This window comes from Corvus moneduloides, chromosome 1, assembly GCF_009650955.1.
Source record: "Corvus moneduloides isolate bCorMon1 chromosome 1, bCorMon1.pri, whole genome shotgun sequence".
Lineage (NCBI taxonomy): Eukaryota > Metazoa > Chordata > Aves > Passeriformes > Corvidae > Corvus > Corvus moneduloides.
The window spans coordinates 91,420,027-91,437,278 of NC_045476.1; positions in this window are offsets into that span (position 1 = coordinate 91,420,027).

Here is a 17,252-nt window from a genome sequence, read left to right on the forward strand (position 1 = left end):
TGTACAATATCCTCTGGAGTTCCCTGCTAGGTTTGTTTTGTGAGGACTTGCTCGAACATGCAAAGTTTTCATTTTTGTTGTTATGGATATGAATATTTGCTTTCCAGAATCACTTCTGCTGTTTCCAGTCCTGGATTGGTTCAGAGACACCAATCTGTGAGCTGCCCTGAGGTGTCCCTCACCCCACACTGGGTGGTGTGTCTTTATTTCGAACTTCAAAAATTATGTATTACATATCTATGCTTCTAGTCAGTCAGGATCAGGCTTCTCTATGAGGTGCTTAAGTTCACTGATCTCCAAAGGCCATAATTTCCTTTCCTTCATCTTTTATTTTGCCAATACCTAGCTGTAGCAATTTGAATGCCCAACACCCTTGGCAGAGGAGTTGAGCTTCACTGACGTGCAGCTCTTGCTTGCCTTTGGGAGTATTTGAATACCCTTCTCCCTTAACCCTTCCCAGTTTTGTCCCACACAGAGTTGTCTCACACACAGTATTTATGCCTTGCTTCCTGGCAAGAGAGAGACAAAAGGCAGAGCCAATACCTGCTGCCTTCCCCGTCCTTTTTAGAGTCTGCTGGCAGGGAAGAGTAATGGGAAAACTGTCACTGTGTTTAAGGGCTGAAACCCTGTCTGGCCTTATGTCAGCTTATCAAGAGAAGGGTTTGCAGGTTCTCTGTGGTCTTTCGTCCGACAACGTACCTTCCATTAGGATTTTTTGGGATGTGACACTTTAATTTTGCAGTACATTAATTTTGCTAGTGGTTCACTAGAAATGAAACATAAATAATGCAAAGCGTTTGTGGGGACAAATGCAAAAGGGTTTAGATGCAGCAGTGGTGAGAACAAAGACACAAATACAGTAAATAATGTATTAGATTAGTATGAGATTAATTTCCTCATTTTTCTTCAAATTTATTATTGTGGAGACCTGTACAGGGAACTGCAATGACACTTGAATCTTTGGAGCAGACTTCTGAAGCAGCAGAGGTCAAAGTGCAAAAGAAGAGCATGCAAAATTTTACACAGAAGGTGTAACACCTCACTGGCCTTTCTGCTAGCCTTATTCAGGATACATGTGTTTGTCCCCACAAGTGACCTTACTGCAACAGGTGACTGTGGAAGAACATCCCACTTGCTAGTCCATTTGGAAGAAACGGTTTAAAAAGGAATGCAAATGGCTTGTAAAGGCAGCAGTCCTGAAGACAGACAAGAGCTTGATAGGTACTTAGAAATGTTGACCTCCTAGGAGAAATTTTCTTCTTTTCTCCTGCATACATAAATGCAAGGCAGCATGGCAGAGCTGCTGGTAGCTCTGTCCTGATGAGCGGAAAGGACTCCACTACTAAATAAGTAGTAGAGTAGGTATGTTTATTCCAGCGCTGGGACGCATGGGGGATCACTCCTCCGAAATCATGCGTGCCGACAGCTGCATTCAGCTCGGTATTTATCGGGTTACAAGTTCCATATTCATTAAGTTTCGCAATACGCCTATACATATTCATCACCTAGCCCCGCCCAGCCTTGCTTCGTATTATAATGAACCCAAAAGTCATTTGCATCCGCATTGTGCTTGCGCATTGTTGTTTGGTGGCTTTGGTAGGGGTCTTCCGAGGGTCTTTTTGATGAAGTCAGGAGTCTTCATCATCCTGAACTTTTCACCTTTCTCCCCTGTGCATGCTCTTTTATACCTCTGGCCCGAGTTTAAGCTTCGAGACTGGTTTGAGCTAGTTTTGGGTTGAGCGCAGGATGTCTGTCTGAGACTCCCCCTGGCCTTATCAGTGGTCTCTTATCTTTTCTTCCTGCTCTGGTATGCCGACCAAGCTAGATGCATTGTTCCTAACAAACTAATTCTTCTGCTTCCCAACCCCCTGATTCAGTCCCTTCTCTGAGGCCCGTGGTGTAAGTTATTTCCACCATGCTACACCATTGCAAACTGTACGGCCACTACAGAGCTACTTGATCTTCCTTCTGTGTTACTTGGGGACTAAGTTGTTAGCTATTAAAGACTTACTGACATTCATTAAAGACAGAAGAAGGATCTCAGCTGGAACATATTTAAAGCCAGGAAGTTTATCCATGTTTGTGCAACTTGAGATAAACTACCTTCAGTGGTTTTAGAAGAGATCAAAGCTCCTAGCTATTTCTGCTTCTAGAAACATTCTTGCCTTTAGTCAGAAATGTGTCTCATACATGAGAGATGCATGAAGACTGCTTTTTAAGTCCTTCTTAAAAACAGTGAGAAAGAACTAAACCAAATAATCAGATTTTTTTTCTGGATAACCATCACACATCTAACAGCTGGTCAGCTGCATGCTGCAGTTACTAGTTAGACCATACCTTAGAAGCGAATACTTTACCTAAGGGCACAAGTTAACCCATTAGCTCCTGAAGAAAAATATAAACAGCTTGATTCCAAATTCTTGCTTCCTTGGCACAAAATCAGCAATTACAAAAAAAAAAAGCATTTTATTAGTCTGCACATATTCCAGAGATATTGAAAAATATATATTTTTCTTCCTCACCTGAATTCTAGCTCTGAGAAATTTGATGAAACAGTAGCAAAATAGCATAGGGTAAAAAAGCAAGAGGAGCATATTCCTGTGGTTCACCTTTGGGGAAGAAAATAGGTCAAGGAAAAGATGGAGGGTTTGGGTGGGGAATCTGAGTGATGATGGATGACTGCAAAACAACAAATCTCCTCTTAATTCAGGACCAGGAAGGCAGAGGCAGAAGCTTTCCAAAAAGAAAGGCAGAAAACAACCTTGGTCCCATTTCTAAGGTTTTACTAGGTTCCAGCAGTTGTTAGCCAAACACCCCATACATCCTACTCCAGGGCTTCTAGGTAGGGGCTCTTGGTTTCTATTCCACTGAAGTTAGAAATGATCTCTCACAGCCCTGAGAGTTCTCACTGTAAAAACTGAGCAGACTACATCTGCTAAATAATCTGTTAGCAAGTATACACGTGTTTAAAAATATGGTGCCTGGTATGCATGCTAAACCTCAACTTTCTATTGGAGTCCTTCTCAGCAGATGTATGGAACAGATAAAAGCACATGGGATGTGATCCAGCTCACTCTTAGCTGATGGAAAGATCCTCATTGATTTCCATGAGCTGCAGGTGAGTCTAACAGTGTACCAGAATTTCAGAGCTTGTTTATACACTGTAATCAGCTGCTGAACAAAATTACCTTTCATGGTCAGTTTTGATGCTTAGTCTGCCCCTTGCCCCCTTCACATTTTATTCCTGTTCTTCTGGTACATTTTCAAGGAAGAAAGCACAGTGCATCCCCATAATGTCCACCCTATGCCTTCCGAGTGACACTTCTACAAAATGCGTGTTAACACCTCTTGGTAAATTGCAATTGAACTTCAAGAAAAGTCTTTCTTTTTAGGTTTGCAGGGTTTTTTGTTTGTGTTTGGCTTGGTTTATTTTCATTGTTTTACTGGATAAATTTTCAGGTATAAGTCACCCACATAAAAACACAATCCCAAGAATAGGGCTAATGTCAGCAAGTTGCAATGTCCAGTCAAGGTAGTAGTAATGCTGCCTGTGAGTTGGTTTAATGTATGAGAGTAGTGTGGGATTTTTTTTTCCCCAAGACTAACAATTCATTCTTATGAGATAAATGCTTATTTGAAAAGATCCTTTCTTATTTTTTTAACCCCAGACATTTTTAGAGACAGTTCTGCCTGGCTTCTGGATTTCCAGAGGTTAAATAATACATCAAATTTGAAGTGATAGGAGAAGAGCAGCTAACGCAATTCACTACATTAACTTTTATTTCAATTATATGGAAATATAATCTAGCCTGGGAAATATATGAAATTGTTCAGGGTCACAGAATAACCCACTTCATATGCATGTTAGGCAGTTACAATAAGTTAAACATCCCTCTACTGTCCAATATTTGCATGTATTTCACTCATAATTCCTCTGTTTCTGGTTAAGGTAGCACTAGGCAAGCCATGATATAGTTCCATCTAGGAAAAAAACCCTATTTTTTTAATGAGACTTTCTGTCACTATAGTCTTTTATCGTTGCTTGCATTGGCTCACTCAGTGTTCTCAAAAGTCAGAATAACAGATTTCTTTGGTTCAGGAGATGTTCCTGAGGGTAATACTTTGCCTTTGCTATTTAAAACCTATAAAATGCCTGCCCAGAAAGACTACAATCAATAAAACAGACCCTGAACAAGGAATGGATAATAGCATTTTTAGTCTAGAAAGAAAAATAAACAAAATATCCCCACATTCGATGACATGTACATTTGTGCCTGTGGATGTCTGTGCTATTTGATGCTAGCTGAAACTGGTAGCTTTTTCCCCCCAAAACAGATTTTGGTCCATTCCCTTTGAAGTTATGTATCTTCTCATACTCCATCCCTGAGATCCAGTAGAGCAATTGAACCACCCTGCCCATCAGCTTTATTGCAGAAGAAGAATGAATGTGTGTAGTGACACCAGGATGTGCCACTACATTGCTTTAGTTGCCTCAGGTATTTTTGCAATGAGGTTTTCTTTATGATGTATAAAACAGAACTTTGTAGGTACAAATGAACTATGAATGTGTTTGGAAATGAAAGATTTTGTGAATGTGTCAAGAAAGTTGGAATTAAAATGAGAAAAAAATTGATGTAGTGTATAAACTTTGATTATCCAAAAGGAGAAAAGCTGTAAAGTAAAATTATTGATTAAAACCCATCTCATTCTTCCATGCAAGCAAACACACCATGATATGTTCTAACATATCAGAAGCTATATTCCTCAATGTGGGAAAGCTGAAACAGAAATGTTGCTGCATGCATACGAAATGGGCTGCGACCTGATGGAACAGTTATGAGTGAGGAGCCTGGTGTTCGGTGTGCAAGGATGCAAAACTGCAGATCAGCGACTGACAGGACACACTGGAGTGTATCTTTGAAACCATGACAGAAGCATTTGAAGGGTACAAATGAAAGTTAACCCTCATGTGTCTGCCACTCAAGCCTTTAAAAAGACGGCATTAGTACAAGAAAGAGAGAGACAAATGGGATTTTTCTGCCCAAATATATACTTTGGTATGAGATTATTTAAATAAATGCAACAAGCCAGTAAGGTACAGAGTTGTGGCAAAGTTCAGAGAGTCACAAGAACTATTTAAGAGCTGGAAGCACAAGAATCTGTTCCAGAAAGCATGGCCTGCTTAGTTACGAAACTGTTAAGTATATTTTCATTGCTTTCAGCTTATTCTCACAAATTTCTAATAGGTTTGCTTTTTATCTGAGCCTCCAACCTCACTTCTTGGTTTTGTGATATAGTCAGAGATATATCTGGAGAAGGATGTAAAACAAGCTTCTAGGTTCAGAGGAGTCAGCCTTGCTCCAGAGAGTTTTTATAACGTACAGCAACACAATATGACAAAGTTGTAAGCATGATGCTTTTGTGGTGCTGGGAGCAGTTTGTGGGTGAGATGCATAGCAAACAGGCCTTTCAGAGGTGGAGGTAACAACTCATGCATCAGGAGTGTCCATGTTCAGAATTTGTAAACTTTTTTTTCAAAGCATCACCATGAGAAAAACAAACAAAGGCCAGGTTGGATGGGGCTTTGAGCAACCTGGTCTGGTGAAAGGTGTCCCTTCCCATTGCAGAGGGGTTAGAATGAGATGATATTCAATGTCCCTTTCAAAACAAACCAGTCTTTGATTCTAAATCTGGATTCCTTACCCAGCATTTGAGATTCTAGGTAACAGAAGTTAGTTATTTCACCTGATCATGAGTCATAAACATTTGCTATAAATTGAGGTGAATGATTAAACCCAGTAAAAAGTGAATTCAGACTGAGTGTGATAAAAAACATGTCTCTCCACAATATTTAAAACACACAGAAGCTTAAAAAAGATAATCATAAAATTATCAGATAAGAGATGCACTTCTGGCAACCTCTAATCAAAAAGGGTAGCATTAGCAAAAAGCAGGGAGGAAAAAAGGTCAAACTTCAAGCACAGCTTGAGAAACTATCTCCTAGACATGTCATACTGTTTCTAGAAGGTGACCAAGGGAATTCCCTTTTTCCTATATTTAGGGAAAATTTGTATTGCTTGTCATAGAGATAGAGGCACATTGGAGCAGGCTGACTGCAAAAAGACATTTTATTTTGTGAGCATTTTGAATGTCAAGTATTAAACATGATATCCAGAAGACAGGCATTACACTTGAGCCTGATTTCCAACCCAGATAGTAAGACCCGTTTTTTCTCCAAGAACTAAGATCATAGATAAGCACTGCATGTTAGGAAAGAGACTGCAAGTCTTCTGTAGAAAGAAGTGCTGCCTGGCTAGCCTTCAGGAGTCCCAGGAGGATGCTGTCAGGGCCATGGGTTCTTCCCTTCTCCCTCTCTCCCCCAGCAATTTAGCAGCCCTCACACACAGGCAGTGTCCTGATAGATGTCAATGAGCATGGAGAGAAAAGGTTATCTGACGGACTTCTTGAAAAGCTTTTGAACACATTTTTTAAGGGTTATTGAAGAAAAAAATATTTTCATGAGACTGGAAGAAAATATGTTTTATTGACTGAAGTTTATTAATAGGTAGGAAGCAAATTGTAGGTCTTGAAGGTCATCTTCATGGTGATGAAGGATGAGCAAGGGGATTCCTTAAGAATCAGTGCTGGAAGTGGATTTATTGAATCACAATTACTGAAACATCATCATCGACCTGGAAAATAAACAAACAATGAAATCTCAAAATCTGAGAGGATGCAGAGATCTCTCAAACAATCAAATTCCTTCTGAAGGGTTGTAGAAAATCCTTCTTTGGTAAAGCTTGATTCCATCACTAGTGTCAGATGAGCTTCAGTGTAGCCAAATGTAAAGCAAAGGGAAAATAATTGAAACTCTGCTTACCTGCAGTTGAACTACAGCTCAGACTCCTCAGCATACTGTGCAAAAGTAAGCTAGAAAAATTGTGGACATCTTTAGGACAGTATAAGGAAAAAAATGGGAGGGGCCATCATTTTGCCACTGTGCAAAACCTCAAGGCATGCAGTCTCAAGCACTGCAGCCTAAGGGCAGGATAGTAAGAGAAGGTGCAGAAAGGACAACTAAATGGCCTAAAAGGGGTGCGACATCAAACATCTATTAAGAGACAATACCTTTCTGTAAACATAATGTTCTGGATTGGTGTACCTTTTCAGGAGTAAAAAATATAAAACACCTGCCTTAGGAAATTTAAAGTCCAAGTGACAGCAGCTTTTAATGATATCAGAACCTTTATTATGACCTTTCAAAGTGGCATTAGGTTTTTTCCTATAATTTTGCCCGAAAGTTTAATAAAACTATCCAAACAAGAAAGTGTCTATCTTCTATTTCTTGCTACTTACAATAGTAATATTATACCAAATTAAAATCTGAGAGAGAGTGCACTCATATTTTATACCCAGGTACCTCATTTTGCTACCAGAGGAACAAACAGGAAATTTTCTTGAAAAAAATAGGCAAATACTGTTCTCTGTGTCTTTCAAAGTGTATTACTCTGGCTTTGCAGGTTTAGCAAATACAATGTATAAATAAGTATGGAGTTTGATATTTCAAGTTTGATTCCTAAATATAATAATCAAACAGTTGCTACAGCAGCATAAACAGACATAAGTGGAGAAAACAAAAATGATTGCTCTGACCAAGAGAAATAAGCCAATGTTCAGGCACAGAGAAATTGTTGCTTGTCAGAACGACAACTGGCAACTTTGCTTGTTTCTGCTTTTTCGCCAGCCAAATTGCTATCATTTCGGGTTTTATATTTTATTAGGAATTGCATCCAAGAGGGATATTCAATATTTGGCCCAATTTTTCTAGACTTTTGAAAAAGGGGATCCTTTGCCATCAACAGAAAAGAAAAAACATAAATTCTTTAACCTGTGGCTCTTGCAGGAACTATTAGGAGCTATGATTGCTAAATTTCAGGGACAAGTTCTTGGTAATGACATGGAAAATTGTTTTGATATACAGAATGGAAACTCCTTTCCTGAGCAACCTGATGAACACCAATAATTAATGCTTCTTGGCATCAGAGAAGTAATATCAGTTTTATGCCTGCCTAAAACAGACATGTCAGGAACATGGAAGAGCAAAGATTTAGGTCTATTGCAACACACATACCTGTGTGTGTCATGATTATTTGGGGCCAACATCATGACAGAGGTAGTTGCAGGGCATTAGAAGGAACTTTTGAAACAAACGTGGAGTTAGCCTAAAAAGAAATAAAGAAAGAGGCATGAAAAGTAGTAGTGGAAGGGGAGAAACCCTGGAGTGGCAGCAGACCATTGATAGAGGAACCCCCCTATAAATGTCATGTCTGGGTGGCAGCATGGGCAGCACGGGCAGCACGTGGGACTCCCTCACCCTGAGTTGTCTGGGGCCATGGGGACTTTCTGACCATCCAGAGTGTGTGGAGCTGCAGGGTCACAGGTGGGACCAGAGAGCCCACAACAGCCAAGGGAGAGAGGGGAAGAATGGGGCAATCCATCCTCTCCAAAGAGAGGATGGGGATCTGCCACCACAGCTGCAGCGGGTGCAGGTGTGAGCAGAATGGGGTATGTGCCCATGGCAGTGCGAGCACTTGTGCATGTATGGGATTAGAGTTTTTTGTCATTGATCCGAGAAAGGTGTTTCACAAGCTGTAGGTATTTATTAGCATTTCACAAATTGTAATTCACTGATTGCCAGTTAATTATCAAAGAATCGTAGATTGGGTTGGGTTGGAAGGAAGCCTTAAAGCTCATCCAGTCCAATCCTCCTGCAACGAGCAGGGACCTCTTCCGCTAGATCAGGCTGTTTCAAGCCATGTCCAACCTGATATATCCAGGATGGAGCATGTACCACCTCTCTGGACAGCTTTTAAAAAAATAAAATGCTGTAACTGCAGTTAATAAACCAATAAACCACCTCAATTCTGATTTGGTTAAACTATGTGAACTGTGCAAATTTTTCCTTGTGCCAAAATTCTGCTGAACAACATAGGCAATCTATTGAACTCACGAGGATCAATAAAGGTTTGGGTCATGACCTTAACTACTTGCTGGCTTCTGGGTCAGTAGTTTGTAAAAAAAAAGAAATGTGTATAACTGTATTACTGGTGCTTTTGGTGTGTTAGCAGAATGGCACAGAGTAGAAGAGCAAGGCAGGAGGGAATAAGGGGTCAACACTGACTTCCTGCAGGTCCCAGCCATGAGACAAATTAAAGTAACTGTGAAAATCATAATCTCAGTCCCTGGGACAAGACCAGTTAGGACTCGTACAGTATGATAGGGGCTCAATTGCATTTTGAATTAGCTAAAGCAAAGAACGCTAGGAGAAAACTCACTGTCTGTGCTTCGTGTAGCCATTTGTGTGACAACTGCTGACTGCACTCTGAGAGGGGAGTGAGGAAATTATAAAAGAGGAGGGTAAAACTTGGCAGCCAAAGGGGTGTGCAGCTGGCTAGAAAGAAAGTGGATGTGTCCACAGGCAGCTGCCGAGTGCATTGAGCCTGGGAAAGCCTGGCAGGCTGAGATGAAAGGCTACTGCAGGAAAAGAAACAGAATCATGGGAACAGGTCTGGGAAGCCTGAGTGGCAGTTCCTGCTGAGGACTGGGATCCAGAAATGTGGGGTGGATATATCTGCAAGTCAAGCAAGGATGATAATGATGAAGAGTGAAGTGTAACACCTATGCAGACGCAAAAAAGAAAACAAAACCAAAACCCACAAAACACCCTGGCCATCACCACTGTGGGGAAGAGAAAGAGGTGAACTACGTATGGGTTATCAGAGTTAATATATTATTCATATGGAATTTAACACAATCATGGAAAAAATGATTTTGTACCATGATGTCAGGTCACAAAAATAGATCATTAGGAGGAATAATGGAGGGCTAGGGGGTTTTATGAACAGCATGAGAACTGTCAAGTGCTCCCAGTGTTTCAAAAGACCTCAAAGAAGAAACCCAGATGGGAAATCTTCAGGTCCATCTCCAAAACTTATTAAAATTTATAGGAAAAGGCAGCAAGTGGGGTAGTCATGCTAGGAGGTGTGAAAGTCATAAAATTGGAATTTGGATCAGAACAAAAGGGTATTTGATGCCATCAGTGCAGCAGCTTTTGATCTGATACATGATTCCTTAAAGAACCTATCATGCTGTATAATACAGGAGCAACTCAGTATGGAAATGCAAGTATTTATGTCTCAAGTAGTCACAGGGCAGGGGCAGGAGGCACTGGATGGACTGCCAAGGAAGGGTAAGCCCCATGCCTTATCTGAAATTATGAAACAAGGCAGGTGTCAGCTGTAGTGATGCCTTAAAGACCTGTGTAGTGGTTTGGTCCAAAATACTCATTACTATTTACCTTCTGTGAGATAAGAATTAGGAGAAAGCAAAGCAGGCACAAAACTTGAAAGAATATAAAGTTTATTACCAGACCTAAAAGAAGGGGAAAAAGGAAAAAAAAAAAAAAAATCACCCCACACCTTCAGAACTCTTCTCCTCCCCCCACCTTTCCCCCTTCTCCCACTGCAAAAAGACAACCCTTGAGATGTTCAGTCTGTTTACCACTTCCATAATAACCTTGTTCAGTTCACTTAGGGAGAGGAGTCTCTCTTGCTCATGCTATGGAGACATCTCCACAAGAAATTCTCTCATGTCTTCAGTATCACAACGAGCCAGCCGCCCGGGTTGGTTCTCTGTTCACATGTGAGAATCCCTTCCCCTGACTTGCAGCTTTTCCCACAACTGCTTTCGAGGGTCCAATCTTGAGCTACTGGGGTACCATTTTAAGGTTGAGCTGTTCAAAAACAAAGGTTCTCTTCACCCATCTCTGGGAGCATCTTCATCTCTAGGAATAGAGGCCCTCCCCCTTCCCCGGGAGCAAAAGGGTCCTCATCATCTTCATCTCTAGGACTATCTCTGGGAGCATCTCTAGGAACAGAGGTCTTCTCCTTCCGATTTGGAGCAAGAGTCCTCATCACTTCCATCTCTCCCTGTTCAAACTTCTCATCAAATTACAGCTGCTTCAGCATTTGTTAATTCCAGCACAGATGCTTTTGCTCAAAAGTACAGTTTGAACGCTCCACCCCCCATGCTGTCATGAAATTACAACGGGTACTCTGATATATAACAGTCTGTCACCACCATAGCTTTACAACAGAATTTCAGCTTCTAAGCATCTCCTCTTTCTCCTCCCTCAGGGTTTCAGCTCTTCTTTCTTTACTTGATGTCTGCAGGCTCCATCTGTTCTGGAGGAAATTTACAGCACTAAAAGGGTTAATCTCACCCGGGCCTTGCAGCTGGAATTCGCTTATCTCTGTTGGTCACATGATCTTTGCCGGGCAGCGGGCAGCTTCAGCTGAATCTTCAACCGCACTGGAGAGCGGGGAGCTGGGCCACGCAGTCTGCACGTAGCAGGGATGTGGGGGGGGGCTGCGGGTGGAACAGGGCCCATCAGCTCCAGGATGGCTTTGTCCCTGCCCTGTACAGGCCCAGCCCAGTTACCCATCCCCCAGGCAGAAGCAAGAGAGAGAGCTTTCCCGGGGTTTGTCCATTCTTAAATGCGGACCACAGAGGCGGTCAAAATTCTAAGTGGCTTAAAAAATTGCCAATATTCAAACTAGGCACTTGATAGGTTCTGTCAGGTCATGGAGGGAGGTGTCAGAGCCTCTTTGAAAGAAAATCACTTCCAGAACTATGCTTGCTAACCCATGACACTTGGAAATAAAACAACACACTTTTGAGACAGTATAGGAGGTAATATAATGGCTGGTCTTTATTGGAGGCCTCCAGGAACAGATATGGAAAAAGCCTAAAATGCCCACCGCTACATGGGGTGAATACAGTTTTGTAAGTTTAGCAAATTAGCATAACTGAAAAAATCCCTAATTAGAAGCACAAATGATGAACTAATTCCCCGTTTTGGTTCCACCTTTCCTGTAGGCCCCCTTTAGAGAGGAACTAAATTTTGCTTATGAAAAGGTGTCTTGAAGAGCTGGTTTCAACCTTGGTTCCCAGAAAGAAACAAGATAGGATAGGAGCCTTTGGTCCCCTGGGGTTTGGAGCCCCTGGAATGTGTTTTATGTTTCTGACTATCAGGGTAGGGAAAAGGTAGGAAAAAGTACTGGAACTCGCTAGGAACTATATAACTATACAACAATCTACACAGCTACAAATATATATGAAGGAAATATAAAAGCAAACTTCATTCTGGCATCAGCAGGATGGGTCTGAAAAATAAATGCAGGGGTAAAAAGCACTTAAGTCTCCAGAAGAGATGGTTAAAACTACTTTTACCCCAACACAGTGAAATGACTTGGCCGTCAGTGTCTTTAAGGCCGTGATTGTGCCCCTGTCTGTTATACACACTGAGTATTGGCTTAAGAAGTTGTGAGGTATGTGGGAATAGAGAGTGGCAGTGCACACACAATGCTAAAATTATTTGGTTAAATTATGCAAACAGGCAAGCAGGGAAATTTTTCCCAGTGACATTAACCCACTACCATTTTGATGGTTGCTGTGAGGTTTTTATTGGAGAGGGCTTTTTTCTTTTTAATTCTTTCCATGCATTGTGTCAAACTGTATTGTGTCAAAACTGAGAAAAAGAGAAAAAAGCCAAACAGGAAGAAGCACAGCCCTGTCTCATTATGCAGGCCTCACCTTAAGCATGCTAAATTTTCCTCTTTTCTGAGACCTCTGGTCCACTTTCCAATCCAATCAGGAAAATCAGGTTACTCTGAGTGTGTAGCCCTGATCATGCCTGCCACACATGCACAAACATCCATGTGTGCACTCACACACTCAACCCAAGCAGCAAAGTCATTCCCTTTGGAAATGATGAGACACTTTCAAGGACACAGATGCAGAGAAAATTCCTTCATGGCTTTCCCTTTAGGTTATAAGACAATGATTTCTTTTTCCTGTAGAGGGATTCCTTGTGGAACAGGGGCATATGATACCTCTGGAAAGATTGGACAACCCAGGGTTGCTGAGGAAAAACCCCTGAACTGGCCCCTGGCTGCAGCCAAGCCTGGAAAGCACCTGGCTGCAGGCAGCCCTGGAAGTCCTTGGCAAAGCAATACACTGGTCGGCTCCCCCATGGATTAGAGGCTGTCTAGAGGGACTGGGCATGAATCTTTGCAAAAGTAGATACAAGCTTGTGTAGGTAAACAATAATGGGAGAATGATGCTCAAATCATATCGGTGCACGTGTCGTTACTCTGGCTAGCTCTCCAGCACTCGAACCCCCAAAATTTCCCAGGGAGTATCTCAGCATCATATTCATCATTTTCCCCCATGATGGTAACAAGAGCACAGAGGGGTAAAGTGAGTTTTGGCCCCTGATTTTACTCTCCTTCCCAGGCTTCATAACTAGCCAGTCTGAACTTGGGCTATTGCATAAATAAAGACTGTAAAGTTCTTGCTCTGTACATTCAAGCTTATCCTAGCTGTAATGAGATGGAAATGCATTCTTGACTCATGTATTTTATTTATATTGTATTGCCCATGAAATCCTATCTTTCCACGGGGACTGACAATCATGGATTTTCATTGTGTGATGAGAAAGGATATGGTTATTTTGAAGGATTTCCAATAAAAAACACCAGCTACAAAACACCATGCAGAAAAAGATAATATTATAGTTAAATAATGAAAAAATACAAAAAATTCCTCACTCAAGGTCAGCTGAAATAGCTACTGTGAATTTAGGTTTAAAAGTAGATTTTCAGTTCAGGACCTTTGTCCACTATTAAATTTTCTGTTTCCATTCCTTTTCTTCTTTGCCTCTGTTTCGTGAGTTTTTTTACTCAGAACTCAGACTGACATGCGGGAGCTGGGGAGTCGCTCTTCAGACTCAGATGTTTATTGTTTCTTATCTATGGTACAGCTGCACAGAATGTGCCCCTAAGTTAACAAGGTGGAAACTGCCCCAGAGTTCTAACTTCCAAGGCCTTTTAAAGCCCAAATTACCCAACTATGGAATGCCAGCTAATTTATTTTTACTTGTAATCCAGTAACTAATCATTCATGTTCCGCACTGTGGGTTTTTTGAACCAATACCATATCACCCAGGCTTGTGAAGAAGGAAGAAGAAAGAAGAACTAACCTATGCCCAAAATCCTCCATCTTGTTACGTATATATTACAATATCCCATAAACCTAAATTTTCTGAACCCAGGGTTCCAACAATCCACCAGTTCCTTTAAATAGTTTTCTTGTACAGAAGCCAAGGTTTGCACTTGGTTTTGTTTTTTTTTAAGTGCATAACATTAAAGTTAGTCATTAAAATTTTCTATCTTCTACTAGTTGACTATCAAAATTTTGGCAGATAAACTGGGCAGGGAAAGCATGTGCATCAGTAGTTTATCCAGGCATGCAAACATGATAGGTGTAGATTCACTGTCACTGTACAGCTTCAAGATATATTTCAAAAAGGTACAACAGCACATTGTTCAATGTGTTGTGTTGTGTTGACCCTGGCTGGATGCTAAGTGTGCAGCAAAACCATTCTTTCACTCCCTTCCTCAGCTGGGCAGGCAAGAGAAAATATAACAAAAGGCTTATGGGTCGAAATAAGGGCAGGGAGAGATCACTCATCAGGTACCATCATGGGCAAAACTGACCTGACTGGTGGAAATTAGTTTAAATTAAATTATCTAATCAGAGTAAGGAAATAAAACCAAATCTTAGAAGCATCTTCCTCCTACCCTTCCTTTCCTTCATCAGATTAATTCCTGTCAATTTTCTCTCCCTCCTCGCCACCAGCTGCTCGGGGGGGTAGGGAATGGGGACTGTGGTCAGTCCATGAGACATCATCCCTGCGGCTCCTTCCTCCTCAGGGGGAGGACTCCTCACATTCTTCCTCTGCTCCAGCATGGGCTCCCTCCCATGGGAGACAGTCCTCCATAAACTTCTCCCATGTGAGTCCTTTCCAGAAGTTGCACTTTTCTCTAACTGCTTCAGTGTGGGTTGCTTCCATGGGATACTGTCCTTCAGATACAGGCTGTCCCAGCATGGATCTCCCTTGAGGTCACAATTCCTGCCACCAAACCTGCTTCAATGTGATCTTCTCTCTCTTCAGGGCCACAGGTCCTGCCAGGAAGCTGCTCCAGAAGAGGCTTTTGAGTCATAGCCTCCCTCAGGCATCCACCTGCTCCATGGGCTGCAGGTAGATCTCTGCTCCACCATGGACTTCCATGAGCAGTAGGAGAACAGTTGCCTCACCATGGCCTTCACCATGGGCTGCAGGGGAATCTCTGCTCCAGGGCCTGGAGCATCTCTTCACCCTTCTTCTGCACTGCAGGACTGTTTCTCCCACATATCCTCTCTCCTCTCTCTGACTGCTGTTACCTTGCAAATTTCTTTTCCTGCCTCTGAAATACGATATCCCAGAGGCACAACCACTGTCACTGCTGGGTTCAGCTTTGGGCAGTGGTGAGTCCATCCTGGAGTCGGCTGGCATTGGCTCTGACAGACATGGGGAAAGCTTCTGGCCACCCCTGTAGCCCCTTGCCATGCAAACACAATACACCCGTAAACCTGCAAAGGAAATGTATTTTTTTAAATGCTTGAAGCCTCAATGTGATTCTGATTTCAAGCCCAGAATATTTAGTCTAGTACTACATTCATTCCAAGTCTAGGGTTCAACCTATGTCCCCTGCCTCAAGACAGTGTTGTTTTCAAGCGCAAGGGACATTCCCAAATAGTTGCCAAGGATCTGGATGCTCATATTGAGTAATCAGGAATAAATATTTTGTCTTAATTACAAAGTGAAAAGATACAAGTAATTGTTTCTTGTTTCATACCCTTTAATCTTTACCTGGCTTTAGATTCTGACATGTAATCCAAAAAAATTTATACACTCTATTAAAAAAAAAAAAAAAATCATTAAATGTACGTTTGGCCAGCTTTTGGTACCTATAAAAGAACAGTTGAATAAAGTGTCCTTTCATTTAATCTAACAGGACTTTGTATTTCATATTATACTTTGAAACAATTTTACAGTATATTTTCCCGTATGCATAAATCTGGTGGCTTGATTTTCTATTATGTATGTCTTGATCATTATTTATGATTTTATTTTTAACTTTTCTTTGAAATCTCCTAAAACCTACTGATCCAATTTCTACAGTAGTTCAAACAGACAAAGAATCACTGTTTCAAACAGACAAAGAATCACTGGTACAAGCGATGCTGTGCCAGTTTATTTCAGAAGAGAATTTGAGCAAGAGGAAATTAAACTTCTTTCCTATGTTGATTTTCTAAATGATCAAAAAGGAGGAGCAAAAGCAACTTTATTATAATCAAATATCAAAGACTGGCCTTCAGTTCTAACTAAGACAACAAAATCATTGCTGTTCAGTGAAGCAGAATTAGCCCCTAAATGAAGCTCTGCATGTGCACTGTTGCTGCTGTGTATTCTTGAGTAAGAGCTCTTGGTCCACCTGTGCACAGCTCAAATGGTCTTTGAACCTCCTGTGTTTTTGTGTCACAGCCCACGCAGCCTCTCTGCCTGTTAACCCCTAAGAGAAGTCCTTAAAAATAACTGCTTGGATGTGCTTACTGAAAAAGCTTGTGCTTCAGTTGTTTCTTTCTTTGTCTGTCTTTTCCATTCCAGAAATTGCAACCTGCTCCAGCTGGTCCAAGCTACCCGGGGGGCACAGCTATCCCCAGCATGGAGCTCACCTCCCCTGGCTGCTGTGTCCATCACAGGATGCTACTGTGACATCTCCTAGGGTAAAACCAATCAGTGTTCACCCTAAAGTGTCAGCTGGCACAGTGAAAAGGATGTGCGACGCCACAAAATACCCTTTAGCAAACAAGGCAGAATTATAATGTATATTAGGGAGGAAAACCAACTAAACTGCAAAATCATAAAGAGAAGAGGATGTCAGACCCTCCCTGCTATGCAAACTCCTGAATATTTTCATTTGCTATTAATGTAAACCCTGCCACTATCATCTCCCTGGTCCTGTTTGTTTTTTCCCCTGTGGTTGGGGTCACACAATATATGCATACGTATATATATATATATTTATATTTATATATTTATATTTATATACACACACACACATATGTTTGTGCTGCAGGGTAGGGGAGGATAGAAAACAAAGCCTAGATCTGCAGGAAAGTAGGATTTTCTGTCAGCTGTGTATTGTTTTCTCCAGTGGTACCTGAAACCCAACCAGTTGTAGTTGCTTTTACAGCTGGATTAATAAGGTAGGTTTTTTTACCCCAGAGGATTTTATTTTCCAGGT